The following is a 20661-nucleotide window of genomic DNA, read 5'->3' on the forward strand; positions in this document are numbered from 1 at the left end:
AGATCAGAATGGCCATCATTAGGAAGTCTATAAATAACAAATGATGGCGAGCATGTAGAGAAGAGAGAATCCTCTTACACTGTTCATGGGAACGTAAACTGGTACAGCCAGTATGTAAAACAGTATGCATATCCTTAAAAAACTAGATTATATGGCCATATAATCCAGCAATCCCAGTCCTGGGCATATATCCAGACAAAACTACCCTTCAAAAAGATACCTGCATGCCTATGTTCATAGCAGAACTATTTACAATAGCCAAGACATGGAAACAACCTAACTGTCCATAGACAGATGAATGGATAAAGAAGATGTGGTGCATATACACAGTGGAGAAAACTACTCAGCCATCAAAAAGAGTTTGATTCCTGGTTGGGGAGCTGAGATCTCACATACCTCATGGCCAAAAAACCAAAACATAAAACAGAAACAATATTGTGACAAATAAAGACTTTAAAAAAAAAGAAAATTAGAAGAGGGAAAAAAATATTTCAAAAGACATATTTGATGAAGGAGTGTTATCCTTCCAAATATATAAAGAACTCTAAGAACTCAACAATAAAAAACAAATAACTCAATTTAAAAATGGACCAAAGATCTTGACAATCACCTCATAAGGCAAATAAGCATATGAGAGGATGCTCTACAGCATGTCATTAAGGAAATGCAAATTAAAGGAACAATGTGATGCCACCACATACCTCTAAAATGGCCAAAATCTAGAATACAAAACTGAAGCCATGAACTGTGTGGAGGCAAGGGTATAAGAGAAATATCTGTACCTTTTCCTCACGTTTGTTGTATACCTAAAACTATTCTTTAAAAAAAAATAGGTCTTGAAAAAAATCTAATCTAGTTGATGACATAGGTAATAAGAACAATTTGCTTTCATTGTTAGTTCACTTGTGACCAGGATTAAATCCTGACCAAATACTGACCGGACAGGTGGCCTCCTCTGCCCTTATAACTCTATTTTTATCTTTCTAACGTCTTCTGGCTTTCTCAGAGTTGACTCACTCTTCTGTCCAGAGTTTCTGAGAACTATGATTTTTCCCAAGGAATGACATAGAATATTGGTATTTGAAAAACCTTTCAACTTCTTCCCAATACTTAAATTGTTCCTACAAATCCAAAGCTATATTTCCTCCATAAGAATAATCCTAGGTACATCCCTAGGTTGTTCAATGGTTGGGAATCTGCCTGCCAATGCAGGAGACATGAGTTTAACTCCTGGTCCAGGAAGATCCCTCATTCTGCAGGGCAAGTAAGCCTGCCAGCTACAACCACTGAGCCCATGCACCCTAGAGCCTGAGAACTGCAGCAAGAGAAGCCACAGCAGTGCGAAGCCTGGCACAACTAGAGAGCAACCCTTGCTCGCCACACCTAGAGAAAAGCCGAGTGCAGCAATGAAGACCCAGTACAAAAAAATAAAGTAAAAATAATAATTTAAAAAGGAATATTTCCTTTTTTTTAAAAAAAGAATATTTCTAGTGATAAAAGTCTAATTCAGTAGGCAGTGAGATTAACATGGAAAACAACTGCTTGGACTAGCGAATAACGTGGATTAAATGGCTACAACTAGCTGACTGTAACAATAACTCATATTTTATAGCATTATGTAAAATTTTTACAGATTTTACAAATTCCCTTCATAAATTCATATCTTGCGAAATATTTGTGTCAGCAAAATATCCTGGTCCTTTAGGACTTCCCCAGCAGTACAATGGTTAGAACTCCACCTTCCAATGCAGGGGGTGGAGGTTCGAGCCCCAGTTGGGGAACTAAGGTCCCTGGGTGTGGCCAAAAAAATTTTTTAAATACCCTGGTCCTTCAAACAATCTTAAGAGATGGGCAAACTAAGGTGCCCACTTTAACGATGGTACTCATTTAGATGAGGAGATTGCAACTTAGATAAAAGCTAAATAACTTGCAGAAGAACTTGAACTTGGGTCTTCTGTTTCCATATCTATCACTTTTCCTATTATCCTATCATACCCTCATATGATGCACTTTAGTGTTCTTATAGAACTTCACAAATCTCCTAAGTGCCTTCTCCTACATTTTCTCATTTCTCCCACAAAGATAACTTTCTAGTAGCATCACATTTTAAAAGATATTCTTCTTAAACTAAAGGATTAGTCACATTTCAGGCAGTATGACAAATCCATGGGTGATTTATTTTGAGTCTTTCAACAGAGGGAGCCATATGCTCCCAAGGATGTACCAAATAACACTAAAAAGAGAAATTTAACCTAGATAAGAGGGATGATCCTTTAACTTGGAGATGGGTTAGAAAAAAAAAAAACAGAAATTTTCGAGTTAGTTATTCCTCTATTTCTTAAGAAAAAGTGCAAAGAACTTCGTAAAAGATAATTTCGTTAAGATTTTTAAGACTTAGGGAACATAACATTTTGTTAGCAATTTATACTCAGTACTTTCCTAGACATAGAAGCTCACTGTAAGAAGTAAATGTTGCTTAAAAACAAAGAAAGAGAACATATTGCTTGTGTCATAAAGAATTTATATGACAAAGCAAAATATCAACATAGACAAAATCATATATTATAAAAGTAGCCACAGACTTCAGAGTGAGGGAATGATCAGCTGGGGCTGAGGTTACTTGAAAGTTTTCAGGAGGCGGGAAGATTCACAAAGCTCCTTTGGTGATATGACAGAGGGAGGAGCATTTTATGTGTTTTGTGTGGCATGAGCTTCCCAAGAAGCTGGATATATTACATATTATATAATGCAATCTTCTAATGTACATAAGAAACCAGGAAGAAAACTGCCTTGTTGGTAAGAATGAGAAGATGAGAAGCAACAGGAGCTGAGAGTCTCTCTTTTCTGACTAAGATGTGGAACTTGGAATGGCATGGTAGCCAGTCATATCCTACCGGAAAGTTAAGATACGAAAATGTTTTCATAGGAAAACGTTTTCATATGTTTTCATAGTTAAGAAAAAAATGTTTCTGTTCTGTTTGCTCTGTGTGGAAGCAATGAGGAGGAGCCAGGATGTTGTGTAAGAAGACCACGTGTAATAACAACAACCCACAGGCAGTGAGCTAGGCACCAGAGCTTCCAGCAGAACAATCTCATCCTGTTTCCAATGTGTTCCCAAAAGGCAGCAGGGGATAAGGTGGAAGTCCACCATACCCTGTGTGGGTGAGAGAAGATTTCTGGAGGAAATATGGGAACTGATGTGAAGAGTGGCTACGTGTGAGTCAACAACAGGGAGGAATGCTGAAGAGGGCATTCACAACAGAGAGCAATGTCCATGCAGAAAGAAGGAGATGGGGGAGAGCCGGTTGGAGCATCACTGAGAGAAGGAAGTGGAAATGTGGCTAAAAGTTCTGAGGATGAAAACAACCAGCAGAGAAATGCAGGGGAAAGGGCAAAACTGAGAGAAAATGTGAACCAGGAAGTAAATGGCCTTGCTGATAAGAATGAGATGAATGAGAAAATATTAGCAGGACTTGGTTACTGACTGGCACTGGAGGATAAAAGGGATGATGGGGTTTTAAAAAGTCCCAAATGTTGTGAGTCTTGGGGACCAAAAGAATGAGAGTAGTGTTGGCTATAACGGAAAGGCAGGAAAGTACTGTGTGAGGAAGGAAGAGAAGCTAATCTTGACCTTCCTCTTGCTAAATTTCAGGTAACATTAGAACATACAGGTGTCAGGTGGGGAAGAATTTGGGGATTGAAGAGCATGTGAAATTGAAGGATGGGGCTGAGAGCTGGAGACAGATTTAGGGATAGTCCAGACACAGATGGAAGCGAAGACCATGTGTACATGAATTACTTGAAGGAATTCAATGTATTTGAGAATATAAATTATTTTCTAATAGAACTCACACACACATAGAATAGATCAGAGTATGGCATAACCCTACTGTACACCTCCTTCAGACATTTGGAGTACAATTAACAAAGGAGCGTAGTGTTGGTAAACTAGACCTACTGACTCTTACATGTCAATATCCAGTTGGTGGACTTCCCTGGTGGTCCAGTGGTTAAGACTCCCCTGCCAAAGCAGAGGACAGGGGTTCAATTCCTGGTCCAGGAACTAAGATCCCACATGCCTGGAGGCCAATAATCCCAGGCACCAACTAGAGAGCCTGCACACCACAACTAAGACCTTATTCAGCCAAATAAATATTTTTTAAAAATGTATCTAGTTGGTTTCTGTCAGGAACTATGAAACTGACACTTCTCAACTATTTATTAAGATCTACTATGAAATTTGGATTTATTCTCTCCACAAAACTTTTTCACTTGTACGGAAAAGTTCAAGAGATACAAATATATCTAGTGAGATATCTGTCTAGACATCAAATATCTTTTGATAAAAGAATATCTTGAGGATTAGTTGAATTTTAACACACATATACCATATTTCCAATGAAACATAAATAGGCTTTAGAAATTAAAGAAACTTAATATAGCAATTATATATTGAACCCTAGTTCACCTGATTTGAAAAACTTTTAGATAAAATTATTATCTAATTTTTCAGGTCTAATAATTTTCCCTAAGTTAAATCAATGGGATCTGTATGAAAAGTTATAAAGTAATAAACCTAATACCAAAGTAACCACTAACATAATTTACTCTGAATCATCTATTAGTGACCTGGGTAATTTTACTATTTTTACTCGGTTACCAGGTTAAACTAGACACCTGAAAAAATAGGCTCTATAAGAAATTCAAATAGCTCCTGCCATTCTTGAAAATAAAAGAATATCCCTTCACAGAGTAAATAGACATAGCCTTTCATTTTAGGTGGTCCCAAGGATAGGCACTGATGACTAATATTGGGCAGATATTTTTGACAGGCACTTTTCAGGATATTATAATATTACAAAAGAGAAACATCTACTGAAGTCAATTCTGTGTATAAGTTTGTGTGCTCAGTTGCTCAGTCGTGCATGTCTGACTCTTTGCAACCCCATGGACTGTAGGCTCCTCTGTCCATGGAATTTTTCAGGAGTGGGTTGCGATTTCCTCCTCCATGGGATCTTCCCAACCCAGGGATTGAACCTGTATCTCCTGAGTCTTCTGAATTGGCAGGCATATTCTTTAAAACTGTGCTACCTGGCAAACCCAAAGTCAATTCTGCCACTCACCTTTTGAGGAATTTGAACCTTACTAGTTAGAATTCATATTTTGTTGTTTGCAATAAATAAGTACTGTACTAACCTCTGGATATATAATCACTATAATATTTATTTTAGTAAGCTATAAAAAGCAGCAGGGCTTCCTTTATGGCTCAACTAGTAAAGAATCTGCCTGCAATGTCGGAGACCTGGGTGGGATCCCTGGGTTGGGAAGATCCCCTGGAGAAGGGAAAGGCTACCCACTCCAGTATTCTGGCTTAGAGAATTCCATGGACTGTACAGTCCATGGGGTCGCAAAGAGTCGGACACAACTGAACCACTTTCACTCACTCACTCAGAAAGCAGCAAGTATTATCTTCAAAACAAAATAGGTCAAATAACTCAAGGAATTAGTATGAGATTTAGAAAGAGACTAATTTTCCAGATGATTTAACCGAAGACCTGTTGAAACAGAGTTTTATTTTCTATGAGATAATTAATAAAGGCTTGTGAAGTGAAAGTTGCTCAGTTGTGTCTGACTCTTTGCGGCCCCATAGACTATACAGTCCATGGAATTCTCCAGGCCAGAATACTAGAGTGGGTAGCCTTTCCCTTCTCCAAGGGATCTTCCCAACCCAGGGATTGAACCCAGGTCTCCCAAATTGCAGGCAGATTCTTTACCAGCTGAGCCATCAGGGAATCCCAAGAATACTGGAATGGGTAGCCTACCCCTTCTCCAGCGGATCTTCCCAACCCAGGGATCAATCCAAAGTCTCCGCATTGCAGGCGGATTCTTTACCAGCTGAGCTATGAGGTAAGCCCTTATAGCTTAAGGCTTAAAGCTCCGTAAAAAAAGTGAGTGTCATTATAAATGGCTGGAAGGGTATTAGCAAGGAGATTTGTATCTCTAGATGGTGGAGAAAAGGTAAGCAGCAAGGCTGCATACTTTTCTGTGTCAGAAGGAGAGAAAAACCCTCAGATCTCTTTGTTGAACATGCTATGTTGGGGGTCCCACCATCTTTACTCTGGATGAATTGTTAGGTTTCCTAGGACACAGAAGCTATTACACCAGTGCTTACAATTTGTTACAATGAAAGGATACAGGCTAAATTCAACATGGGGAAAAGGCACATGGGGCAAAATTCAGGAGAAACCAAGCACAAGTTACCAGGTGTCTTCTCTCCGTGGAGTAGCAGAGACCCATCTAATTCTCCTGGCAAAGATGCACATAAAAAAAATAAATAAATAAATACCGCCACCTGGGAAGCACACCCAAGTGTTGGTGTCCAGGGCTTTTACTGATCTCACCCACTCCAGCCTCCCCTACCTCAAGCAAAAACAAGATAGTCAAACATAGAGCCCTTCATTAGCATAAACTATCTGGTCAAATCAGCAAGGTCTCAGACATACAACACCTTTATCTAGCAGAATAGTGCCAGGATTCAGCACTCACCTCCCAGGAGCCAGTCAAGGTAATCCTGAAGACTGGCCTTTTGGGGGATGTGCAGGGATAGAGCCTCCCAGGCCTGCTGGGGCACACACATTAACGACAAGACTTCCCACTAAGCATACAAATGGTATTTACTAGGGATCAAAAGATAATGGTGAGAAATCTATACCTATAAAATGTTGTTAGGAGGACAAATACTATGTATATGCTTATTCACTCAGTTGTGTCCAACTCTTTGCTATCCCATGGATTGTAGCCCACCAGGCTCCTTTGTCCATGGGATTTCTCAGGCAAGAATACTGGAGAGGGCTGCCATGCCCTCCTCCAAGGGATCTTTCCAACCCAGGAAATAAACCCATGTCTCTTGCGTCTCCTGCATTGCAGGTGGATTCTTTACCATCTGAGCCACCAGGGAAACCCTGTGCATGCTATTTATTATAAATAAACTTAAAATTTACAGATTTATGGGTGAGATGCTTTGCTACAAAATGAGAAATGATCATACAACAGGTAATCAACAGGGTGTGTAGAAGAAAAGTTTCATAACCAAAACTATACCATTTGTTTGAACAGTGTCTGCAGACAAAGTGAAAGTGAAAGTCACTCAGTCATGTCCAATTCTTTGTGACCCCATGGACTATAGAGTCCATGGAATTCTTCAGGCCAGCAAACTGGCATGGGTAGCCTTTCCCTTCTCCAGGGGATCTTCCCAACCTGAGGATCAAACTCAGATCTCCAGCATTGCACACAGATTCTTTACCAGCTGAGCCACAAGGGAAGCCCAAGAATACTGGATCGGGTAGCCTATCACTTCTCCAGAGGATTTTCCTGACCCAGGAATTGAACCGAGGTCGCCTGCATTGTAGGCGGATTCTTTACCAAACGAGATATCAGGGAATGACTGCAGACATTGCTTATAAGGAAACTCGTCTGTTTAATCTAAAACCAAAATTTATCCTACTGCAGGAGAACAGGGACATTTTTGGAAGCTCTGCTGAGTGGTATCAGACTTTTCCAAGACTATTTATTTGTGCCTGATGTTTCCCTGAGTTTTTGAATCATTAGTCAAGTTTGGTGCTGGTTAAGAGCTAGAATTCAAGAGTCTAAATTGAGGATTCAAGCCTCTGCTGTGTTCACAAGGACATAGGTCGATGAGATAACTCCTCTCAGATTTAAGACACATTATTCTAGGTATGAATCAAATGGTACAAGATCAAGATAGCAAATAAATGGGTAATACAACAACCCTGGGAAAGACAGAAGTCCTTTAAACATTTAGTGGAATGTTCTAATCACATTCTGAAACCACATCCATGTACCCAATAAATAGACTCCCTAAATAAAGATGTAATGTCCCTAAAGAAGGACTTCCCAGGTGGCTCAGTGGTAAAGAATTAACCTGCCCCAGGTTCAATGCAGGATACAGGATGCTTGGGGCTGGTGCACTGGGATGAAACCAGAGGGATGGTATAAGGAGGGAGGTGGGAGAGGGATTCAGGATGGGGAACACGTGTACACCCGTGGTGGATTCATGTTGATGTATGGCAAAACCAATACAATATTGTAAAGTTAAAAAAAAAAAAAAAAGAATTAACCTGCCAATGCAGGAGATGTGGGAGAAAAGCAGTTTTGATCCTAGGGTCAGGAAGGTCCCCTAGAGTAGGAAATGGCAACCCATTCCAGTACTCTTGCCTGGAAAATTCCATGGACAGAGGAGCCTGGCAAACTACAGTCCATAGGGTTGCAAAGAGTCAGACGTGACTGAACACACACACACATACACACAAAGAAGCTTTTCCTTTTGGACCCAAGAGTGTGACTGTCTTCTTTCTGTATCTAAGACTCTGTGTCTAAGGACACACATTTAACTCAGCCACTAAATCACCATGGTAACTGGAAATGGGTGAAGCACTGACAGAGGCTGCTACAAAAAATAAACACTTTCAACCAATCACTGCTATAAACCCACAGTGAGTTTGTAGTTTGGTTTCTTGCATAAAACATGTGTTTGACTTTCATGACTATTCTGGCAACAGATTCTTTTTTTTTTTAATTTAAATTTATTAGATTCTTAAAGAGAATTCCAAGGAGTACTGACATGCACCCTGTATATTGAAAAGTAAGAAACATCATTGTTTCATACAAAGTAGTAATAGCAGTGTTTATAAAATATATAACTAACAAGAAAAAATAAAATAAATTATATATATTAGGTGGGAAGGGGTGGGAGGTGAGAGAGAGGTTCAAGAGAGATGGGACATATGTATACCCATGGCTGATTCATGTCAATGTATGGCAGAAACCAATACCACAGTGTAAAGCAATTATCCTTCAGTTAAAAATAAATACAGAAAAAATTATATAAGACAGAGCCTAATTTTGTAAATAATACTAAGTAAATATAAAATTCTAAATAAATCTAAAAAATATGTCAAATCTGGTTTGGAGATGGTATGTATACTAAAAGTACTTTGGGATTTAACTCCCTGACATAGCACCAGTACAAGCAAAAGCTGTTTTCTAAAAACTTATGTCTGAAACTATGGAATTTTAAGCTAAAAACACTACTGGGTTATTTTTATAATTTCTATGTTTTGTTTATACATGACAAGAGGGGACAGATTTCAGGCTGCTATTTCCAAGCACTCTGCAAATAGCACACTGTGGGTGCAGATAGGCCCCTTATTATCAATAAATGAAAAGCCAAATTGGAAAAAAAAAAAAAAAACATCATTTCATTATGGATAATGAAGACGTATCTGTTATGGTACTTAAAGTAATTCATTCTGGGAGAAAAAGAAACTAATATTTCTAAACAAAATGCCTAGGGTAGTAAATTTTTTTTCCCATGATAGCTGTGGCTTAAAGAATATTTTTTTTAAAACCCAAATTAATTTTCTATTGTTTGATTTTATTTTTAGGTTGAATGATAAATTTCTTTCTAGTAATAAGTCACATGTATTATTACTATTATTATTCACTGGATGATAAATACTTCCAATGAATATATTCTGATGTGTGGCATTTGGAGACCAAGAAAAATATGAGTACCCTCTCAAAAACAGGACTAAAAGCAGCTTGTGTATCTTTATCATCCAAATAATATTTATTGAATACCTACTATGTGCCAGATACTCTTTTAGGTTATGGCAATACTGCAACTTTTAAAAAACTAGGAAAAAAACTTTATCCAAGGATCTTAAAATTTTACTCATTGATAGTTTTCAATAAAGCATCAATGTTTGACCCCACTGTGGTAGAGAGATAGCAGAGTCAATTTAACCATGATTCACAGCTTCTTCTTGGGGTTCACACACAGTCTAGACCTGGCAGGAAGGTGCTATTCCAGAGCTACATACGGACAGCAACCTACAATCTAACAAGAGCTTAATCCTATTTATAAGCTAGAAATTAAAAGATGTATTTAATTATCGGTTCTCTGGTGCTTCTGTTATCTTTTGATATTTATGAGAGTTAATAAACTGCCATGGTTTCTGCAAATATAACTGGCAGTAATCCACAATTGCTTGAGTTAATTAAGCAGAACAATTGTCAAGAGCTAAAAATAAAGTGAAGGAAGAATTTTAATGAATGTGTATGGATGAACAGCACCAAAGAGTGCAGACAGTCAATTTGCAGATTTTCCCTAATAAATGGTGTGTTTCACTAGTAAATGCTTGTTCTTAATGTATTATTCTATAAAGCATAGCATATTCCCAACATTCAGAGTAATAGAAAATAAATTTTTAGAAATTCAGTCTTTCCAATAGCTTGACTATGTAATCCTTTTTAAAAATACTTATTTATGTACTTATTTACTTATGTTGGCTGTGCTGGGTCTTCTTTACAGTGTGCAGGCTTTGCTAGTTGCGGCATACATGGCGTGGTTGCAGCATGTGGGGTCTTAGTTCCCTAGTCAGGGATCGAACCTTGGCCTCCTGCAATGGGAACATGGAGTCTTAATCACTGGACCTCTAGGGAAGTCCCTGTGATACTTTCTGATGCTTAAATTATCATATAATTAAAGTATCTTCACATTATGAATGCCCTTTTATTATTAATCATCTTTTGATTCTAAGATGAAGGTGGCAAAGATGTTGATGCTAGGGTTGCTTTATTCAACATATTCATTAAAAGTTCAAATATTCTTTTGTTGGATTATTATGTGTGCTATGCTCCAAGGAATCTGAGCTACAGGATATTCCCTGCTTACATCCATGAGTACTTACTAGGTATCAGACCCCAGATAAGGAGAACAATAACAAAAGACTAGAAGAAGCAGAGCCTCAGGGATTTGGGCATTGAATTGGTATGTCTCATATCCTAATAGGGCATATTAGGATAATATCCCCTAAAATTATCCTAATAGGATATGCCCTAATATCCTAATAGGGCATATCATGATAGCTCAATTGGTAAAGAATTGGCCTGCAATGCAGGAGACCCAGGTTCAATTCCTGGGTCAGGAACATCCGCTGGAGAAGTGATAGGCTACCCAATACAGTATTCTTGGGCTTCCCACTAGTAAAAAATCTGCCTGCAATGCGGAGACCTGGGTTCGATCCCTGGGTTGGGAAGATCCCCTGGAGAAGGGAAAGGCTACCCACTCTAATATTCTGGCCTGGAGAATCCCATGGACAGTACAGTCCATGGGGTCGCAAAGAGTTGGACATGACAGAGCAACTTTCACTTTCACTTTCATATCCTAATATGTTTGGTCATCATTGTTGACGGTTTTCTTTCTTAAGTTTACTTCATCTATCATGTTTATTTCACTAATTCTACTCTGTCTATTCCAGAGCAGTTACTCTTACATGGTATTTCAAACCACACAATCCATAAACATATATTTCATGCAAATACAGAGGATTTCAGGAGTTACAAAATCTAGATGCCAACACAGAGTATGTACATACGGAGATAAATATGACCTAACAGTTTACTCCAAGTCTTGATGGAATGGAATTCATGAGTGGACACAGCAGAAGAGATTTCATGGCAGTGCTGAGTGATGGCATGAAATGTCACCTGAGGTGAGGTCTTCCTGAATGTATGTGTGAAATTCTAGCTCTAGAAGTGTTGGAACCAGTGCTATTGGTGTTAAGCATTTGTGAGTTCATGATGTCATCTACTACTATGTAGTCTATTTCCTCAAGGAGTCAATGAACGATATTTGAGAGAGCCTTGCACCCAAATCCAGGTTCTGTTACTCCCAGGATCATCTGTGATCCTAGAATAAGTTACTTAACCCTTAAGCACCAGTTTCCTGCTTTTTGTAAAGCAAAGTAGAAGCGAAAGATAACTATATCAGAGATTTGTTGCAACGATGGAGTGACTGAAACAGACGTGGTCTCTCCCTTTCAGAGAATAGTCAAGTAAAAAGATTACTATACCCATGGACTGTAGCCTGCCAGGCTCCTCTGTCCATCCAATTCTGCAGGCCAGAATACTGGAGTGGGTATCAGTTCCCTTCTCCAGGGGATCTTCCCAACCCAGGGATCAAACCCAGGTCTCCCACATTGCAGGCAGATTCTTTACCAACTGAGCCACAAGGGAAGCCCAAGAATACTGGAGTGGGTAGCCTATCCCTTCTCCAGTGGATCAAATCCAGATCACTTACACTGAAGGTAGATTCTTTAGCAGATCTCCCACACTGAAGGCAGATTCTGAGCCACCAGGAAAGCCCAAGAACACTGGAGTGGATACCCTATTCTTTCTCTAGCAGATCTTCCTGACTCAGGAATCAAACTTGGATCTCCTGCATTGCAAGCAGATTCTTTACCAGGTGAACTACCAGGGAAGCAAAATCTCCTGAATGTCATCTTGACTCAGTCATGTTCATTACGGGAAATGATCTAACTGCAAAGAACAGAGCCACACTTTTAATGAGAGATAAAATTCTAATATGAATAAGTGGCTTTTCATTTCTGAAGCCCCAGGAATTTTTCCTACAGGAATCAGAGCAGCAGAATCAGGAGCTCGACTGATTGAGAAGGTAGGGACAGAGAATGTACTGGGGGGAGATTTTATAAGGGTGTTATAGTGTTGTAATTCAGGAACTGCCTGTTGTATTAACATTTTAACTTAAAAGTTTTATCAAGTATTAATTACCTCTTAAATAGAATATCAACTCTTGAAAATTTTCCCTTACCTGTTCTGGGCTGAATTTTGTGTATCCCCCAAAATTCAAGTGCTGAAACCCTAAGCCCCAGTGTGATGGTATTTGGAGGTGGCGTTTTGGGGATATCATTAGGTGAGTAGAGCCCTCTTGATGGGGTTAGTGTTCAGAAGAGTCACAAGAGAGCTGAGCTCTCTTTGTGCCATGTTAGGATACCGCTAGAAGGTGGCTGTCTGCCAACCAGAAAGAGGGCCTTCACTAGCAACAAAATTTGCCAGCACCCTAGATGTGCAGATGACACCACCCTTATGACAGAAAGCAAAGAGGAACTAAAGAGCCTCTTGATGAAGGTGAAAGAGGAGAGTGAAAAGCTGGCTTAAAATTCAACATTAAAAAAACTAAGATCATGGCATCCAGTCCCATCACTTCATGGCAAATAGAAGGGGAAAAAGTAGAAGCAATAACAGATTTTCTTTTGGCGGGGGGCTCCAAAATCACTGTGGATGGTGACTGCAGCCATGAAATTAAAAGATGCTTGTTTTTTGGAAGGAAAGCTATGACAAACCTAAACAGCATATTAAAAAGCAAAGATATCACTTTGCCAACAAAGATCAGAATAGTCAGAATTATGGTTTTTCCAGTAGTCATATCTGGATGTGAGAGCTGGACCATAAAAAAGGTTAAGTGCCAAAGAATTGATGTGTTTGAACTGTGGTGTTAAAGAGTCCCTTGGAGAGTAAGGAGATCAAACCAGTCAATCCTAAAGGAAATCAACACTGAATACTCACTGGAAGGACTGATGCTGAAGTTGAATCTTCAAAACTTTGGCCACCTGATGCAAAGAGCCGACTCATCGCAAAGACCCTGAGCTGGGAAAGACTGAAGGCAAAAGGAGAAGAGGGCACCAGAGGACAAGATGGTTAGATGGCATCACAGACTCAATGGACATGACCTTGAGTGAACTCCAGGAGATAATGGAGGACAGGGAGGCCTGGCGTGCTGCAGTCCATGGGGTTGTGAAGAGTCAAACACGACTGAGCAACCGAACAACAACCATCTACAACTTCCCAGCCACCAGAACTTCAAGAAATAAATGTCCCAGCCTATGGTATTTTGTTAAAGCAGCCTGAACTAAAACATTGTACAAATACATTATTATACTTATTAGCAATTTCTCTTTTTTGTGTGACTCCCTCTACTTGTCCTCTTTGACTCTCTCGCACTAATTAGAACTGACTGATGGCAGTGTGCCAAGTGCAAAGCATTTCACAAGCATCAATTTATTTAAGCTTCACAACTCAATAATGTATTTATTTAGATACAGTCCAGATGTATATGAAATATAGATGTAATTATACATCTGTCAGTGTCTATGTAAATACTGCATCTACAACCATTTGTATCATCTGGGTATGAAAGTGAAAAGTGAAATTGTGAGTTGCTCAGTCGTGTATGACTCTGTGATCCCATGGCTGTAGCCTGCCAGGAGACTTGGGTTTGATCCCTGAGTTGGGAAGATCCCCTGGAGAAGGGAAAGGCTACACTTCAGTATTCTGGCCTGGAGATTTCCATGGACTGTACATCCATGGGGTCGCTCAGAGTCGGACACAACTGAGTGACTTTCACTTTTAAGTTATCTGTCACATTTGTTTCTTTATCTTCTGGGTCTAGGTCTTCATCGATCTTTTACTATGAAGTTGGGAGAAATCACATCAAGGCAGAAAGCCAGATTCCCTTTCAAATCCAGATTGGCAATATGTGGTTGACAGAAAATGAGCCACTGCCAAAAAGACTACAGCCCAGGAGAGAATTGCAGTGTTTCCCAGTCTTTACACTCTGTGACACCTGTAGACTTCATCAGGGTTTCTTCCAGTGATCACAGAGCTTCAATGTAGCAAAGCCTCCAAGTGGAAATGCTGTGGCAGAACATAAAAATATTTTAAAATAGTTTTATAGTTTCTATTATATGCATCAATTGCCCTCCAGAAATGTGATTTGCAACCCTATCCATAAAATTTAAGCAATAATTTTAAAAGTACTCATTTTTGAGCGGCAAAATTGTATTCCATTATTTTAACTTGCATTTCTTTGACTATTAACGAGGGAACATTTGTAACATTTTAACATTTTTAACATGTTCATTAACCACTTTTACTGCTTGTTTTTTAAATGACCTGCTCATGTCCTTTACTTAACAGGCCATTCAAAAAATACTGTGTACAATTAAAGGACGCAGTTTCATGGAACAGATCATTTAAAGGCACTAAACAAAAGTATTATTGTCACTATCAGGTAACAGGTGTAACTTGGAGAATGACAAGTAAAAATACAATTTATCTAACATTTTAAAGCAAAGGTTTTTATTTATGTTCTGGGAGTACTGTCAAGGGTAATTCCCTAAGTCTCAGGAAATTTATAGTAAACCCTTTTCCTTGTGGGTTATTACCACCATCCCTCACATCCAAACTTTATGTTCAGCTCTTAGCAACTGATGTTCCTCATTCATTACTTCAATCGAATGCTACATTTCTAGATTCTTTTCCTAGGATTATTAATAGGCCAGAAGAAATTTAGATAAAAACAACCACATTTTTCCATGCTGCACAATATGGCTAGAAAAAATCCAGCTTTAGAATGTCTCTAGAGTTGTCACTGAATGTTGTATGAGTTTCACAAGAATCTTGTTTCAACATTTATACAATTCTACCAGGAAATTTCAGGAGTTCCTTTCATCTTCTAAAGTGCTTTGGGGTCCATGACAATGTTATTATTTCTCCTTGGCGTATATACCACTCCCCTTGTAAATCTCTGCTTTGTAGCTACATCCAGGCAGTTGAGCAGAGGTACCGGACTGTTGGAAGAAGTCATCAAGAGGACATGACTACCACTTGACACATAAGCTGTGTCTGGACAATCAGAAGCTCCCCACCCCCTCCCCGGCCTTGGAATGTACATTCTGCTCACTGTTTCCATAGCTAGAGCCATTTTCAAGGACACAATTTTGAGAGATCAATGGACTGTTGAGACTATCTGGACATTGAACGCAACTAAGGCCTCTGTATTTTTTTTAATTTTTAAAAATTTTTGGTCATCCCCTACAGCACGTGGGATCTTAGTTCTTTGACCAGGATGGAACCCATGCTCCCTGTGCTGGAAGCATGGAGTCTTAACCACTGGACCACCAGGGAAGTCCCTCTATATCAACTTTTAAGATACTACTAGCAGGCAAGTGCAGAGATTACTTCCTATGGCCACCCAAGTCAAGCTTCATTTTAAAGGTCCTTTGCTGATTAAACTGGCCACCTACCAAAATTTGGAGTGGTCTGCCTCTCTTTGGTCTCTCATCCTCCATGTCCAGGGGCCAGTTTCAGATTTCACCTAGGGAGCTCCTAAGGTTTTGAACCAATACAGATACACCCTTATTTCATATCCATGATCTTTAAAAAATTTCTGCCCAAAGTTTAAGAATCAATTGGTATATGCAGTACAAATAATAAAAGGAAAATCACCCTTGCTTTATATTTGAGTTACACTTAAAAAGAAAAAAAAAATATTTAACACCTTACAACCTCTAACTACTTCCCTTGGGGTAGTTTCTCACTGATGAATTCCTAGAGAACATAACAGTTTGACTGTAGAAAGTCTTGGCACAGAAACTGAGGATTTGGGTCAGTCCAAGTTCTGCCCATTAGGGTGAAACAGGAAGAGTGAACGTTAGTGCTCAGATGCAGTTTTTAGGCAGACTAGACTAATAATAATGATAAGAGGAACCTCAGATCTCCCAAGGGGATATTAACGGGAAGGCAGAGCAAGGAACTTGGAATGGAATCAATGCTGAAGGCTCAGCTTTATGACCCAGGGGCCACTAACAGCACAAAATGAACCTCAGAGAATAATGGCATCCACTGGTCAATGCTGAACTGATAAACCTCAGGCTGAGTTGGCAGTTGGGTAACCTGTATGGCCAAGCAGAGATCCTTAAGTACAGAGTAATATCAAAATTTCCTTGAAATAGCTTAAGCTCTTCCTGCTTCTATCTATGGTTCTATAACTAGAGCAGAAAAGGGCCTAAAGCCTGAAGAAGCATGTGTTTTTGAGGGACACAGGAGATCAGACTCAGCAGTGAGATGGAATAGGCAATTTTACAAGCCAGGTTTCCTGTATTCCCGCTCCATTCATACTCTCCATGCACTACCTGGACAGTTCCTGCATTGATGGGAAAGTTATTTGATTCTCTAAGCTAGTGGATATATAGAATTCAAAGAGTCAGTCTTTTCTTCCTTTAAAAATTAGGTACAGTAAAAACCATTTTGGAAAACAATTCGGCAATTTCTTATCATCTTAAACATATGCTTATCATCAGTTCAGTTCAGTTCAGTCACTCAGTCGTGTCTGACTCTTTGCGACCCCATGAATCACAGCACGCCAGGCCTCCCTGTCCATCACCAACTCCCAGAGTTCACTCAGACTCACGTCCATCGAGACAGTGATGCCATCCAGCCACCTCATCCTCTGTCGTTCCCTTCTCCTTCTGCCCCCAATCCCTCCCAGCATCAGAGACTTTCCCAATGAGTCAACTCTTCGCATGAGGTGGCCAAAGTACTGGACTTTCAGCTTTAGCATCGTTCCTTCCAAAGAAATCCCAGGGCTGATCTCCTTCAGAATGGACTGGCTGGATCTCCTTGCAGTCCAAGGGACTCTCAAGAGTCTTCTCCAGCACCACAGTTCAAAAGCATCAATTCTTCGGTGCTCAGCTTTCTTCACAGTCCAACTCTCACATCCATAGACTGGAAAAACCATAGCCTTGTGATGCTGCTGCTGCTGCTAAGTCGCTTCAGTTGTGTCTGACTCTGTGCGACCCCATAGATGGCAGCCCGCCAGGCTCAGCCATCCCTGGGATTCTCCAGGCAAGAACACCGGAGTGGGTTGCCATTTCCTTCTCCAATGCATGAAAGTGAAAGGTGAAAGTGAAGTTGCTCAGTCATGCCTGACTCTTAGCGACCCCATGGACTGCAGCCTACCAGGCTCCTCCATCCATGGGATTTTCCAAGCAAGAGTACTGGAGTGGGGTGCCATCATAGGACCTAGCAATTCCACATCTATGTATTTAGTTAATAAGGTAGCTATTATCACCCGTTTTATAAACGAGTAACCCTACAAGGCTGCATGTAGGGTAAGCGACTTGCCCAGAGTCACAGAGCTAGTGAGTTGTGGGAGCTGAAATTGATACTCAGTGTTATGTCCCCTCTTCCCCACCAAACCTGGCATTTCATTATATCAAGGCATCTCTTGAAAAAAAAAAAAGGAAAAAAAAATATTTTACCCCAAGTTTAGCTTAGGAAGGTAAAATGGAAACATCTTTTTAAAATTAATAATTCATTATTGTGAAAACTGTATTTTTGTAAATATTTTTATCAGTGATTTTAACAATATCATTCGTGTTTCCTGTTTTATTAAAATATTTTAATATTTAATACATCAAATCAATTGCCTATGGTATTGACTTCATATAAATGGAGGTTGTATGATTATTACTAAAACACTTTACTAGAGCCTTTATGAAAACCAAATTCTTATCTCAAGACCAGTTTCTGAAAGAATGAAACAAGCCCATCTGGTTAGCTGTCACAAGTTACACAAGAATTTTTGTTGCTGTTGTTACACAAGACTTTTTTTTCCCCTGTAAATCAATTTTACATTCATTTCCAATTTGTTTACTAGCACAGAATTATAAGTCTGTCTTAAGTCTGTATAAAGTTACATTTAGTAACTTCTCCATTCTCTAGATATAAACATTAGAAAATGTCTCCCTGGACCTCCCCTCCCCCACCGCGCACGCTCCGCCCACCGCGGAGCCGCGCCCTCAGTCACGAAGAGCAAGTGAGCGGGAGCGACGGCATTCTCACGCCCTCTCAGGGAAGAAAGCGCCGTGCTTCGAGCTTGACCCCACCAAGGCACGAGTGCTCTACGATGTCAAAAATCGTCGATGTTTTTGTTGGGAAAGACGAAAAAGGCAGAAAGATCCCAGAATATCTGATCCATTTTAATGGTTGGAACAGAAGTTGGGATAGATGAGCAGCAGAGGATCATGTCCGTGACGCCGATGAAAATCGGAGATTACGGCGGAAATTGGCCAAAAAGGCTGTAGCTCGCCTGAGAAGCACAGGAAGAAAGAGGAAGCACGACAGGTTACCTGGGGTGGACTCTGTCTTAAAAGCCTCCCTGCTGACGAGAAAGATGAAAACGAAGAAAACTCAATAAACAGTTCCTCTGACAGTGAAGAAAAGAACGGAGAAATAAGTGAAGAAAAAGATACTGAAAGTCTGAAGTGAAGGACCAGGGCTGCACGCAGAAAAAAAGGAAATGGAAGAAAGAACAGTAACTATAGAAATCCCTGAAATTCTGAAGAAGAAGCTTGAGGATGATTGTTACTATATCAACAGGAGGAAACGGTTAGTGAAAGTTCCGTGCCAGACCAACATCATAACTATTTTGGAATCATACATGAAGCATTTTGCTATCAATGCAGCCTTTTCAGCCAATGAGAGGCCTCGTCACTATCATGCTATGCCACATGCCAACATGAATGTGCATTATATCCCAGCAGAAAAGAACGTTGACCTTTGTAAGGAGATGGTGGATGGATTAAGAATAACCTTTGATTACACTCTCCCATTGGTTTTGCTCTATCCATACGAACGTGTTCAATATAAAAAGGTGACTTCGTCCAAATTGTTTCTTCCCATTAAGGAAAGTACCACAAACAATAATAGGAACCAGGAGGAGCTCTCTCCAAGTCCACCTTTGTTGAATCCATCCACACCACAGTCCACAGAGAGTCAGCCAAACTCAGGTGAACCAACCACCCCCAAAAGGCGCAAAGCCGAGCCGGAAGCCTTACAGTCCCTGAGGCGGTCCACGCGCCACTCTGCCAATTGCGACAGGCTGTCCGAGAGCAGCGCCTCGCCTCAGCCCAAGCGCCGGCAGCAGGATATGTCCGCCAGCATGCCCAAGCTATTCCTGTACCTGGAAGAGAAGACATCTGTTCATAGCAGATCATCCTCGCCTGTTCCTCTGACCCCTAGCAAGGAAGGGAGTGCAGTGTTTGCTGGCTTTGAAGGCAGAAGAACCAAAGAAATAAATGAGGTCCTCTCCTGGAAACTTGTACCTGATAGTTATCCTCCAGGTGACCAACCACCTCCACCCTCTTACATTTATGGGGCGCAACACTTGCTGCGTTTGTTTGTGAAACTTCCTGAAATCCTTGGAAAGATATCCTTTTCTGAGAAGAACCTGAAGGCTTTACTGAAGCACTTTGATCTCTTTCTGAGGTTTTTAGCAGAGTACCATGATGACTTCTTCCCAGAGTCTGCCTATGTTGCTGCCTGTGAAGTGCACTACAGCAGGAAGAACCCCAGGGCGATTTATTAAGGTTTTGATGGTCCTAGAACAGCTTCTTAATCTCTTGGTTCCCAGTAAAGAACTACAGAGTCGGTGGACCTTCTTTACACAGAAAGCAAATGTGACACCCTGGGGGGCTCTGGCAGAGACGGGTCCATTTGTTTGAGTTGCTTATCTACTGTAGTTATTTCTGTTAAGGATTACCTCCTGGGTGCCTCGATGGTCTCCAACATTTAACCCTTGCCACCATACACGTGATCTGTGATGGCAGGAAAACAGCAGCTATGTTCACAATGAATCTTTCATAAACACGTGCTTAGGTTGGGCTGTTTCAGTAGACAAAGGTACTTGTTAGCAGTGACCATGTCTTTTAGTTATTTGTTAGCATTAAACAAAATCGTTTTGCAAACTGTTTTCATTCTTGTGATGAGGCTGAGCAACTCTGTCCCACAAATTTTTAGTTTTGCTTGGATACTGCAAAGTAGTCCCCAAATATTTTAAAGGGAATTGATATTGCTGGCAAAAGAAAATTTGCAACTATACATTTGCTTGTTACAAGTTATTTTTCTATAAAGCCTTGTTTTTGGTGATCTAAATAA

At 40.1% G+C, this 20661-nt stretch overlaps 1 pseudogene; it reads left to right on the plus strand.

Moving 5' to 3' along the window:
* Positions 1-18156: 18156 nt before the first annotated feature.
* LOC102268110 (MSL complex subunit 3 pseudogene) lies at positions 18157-20436 on the plus strand (annotated as a pseudogene).
* The last annotated feature ends 225 nt before the right edge of the window (positions 20437-20661 follow it).

This window comes from Bos mutus, chromosome 2 (genome assembly GCF_027580195.1).
Source record: "Bos mutus isolate GX-2022 chromosome 2, NWIPB_WYAK_1.1, whole genome shotgun sequence".
NCBI classification, from domain to species: domain Eukaryota; kingdom Metazoa; phylum Chordata; class Mammalia; order Artiodactyla; family Bovidae; genus Bos; species Bos mutus.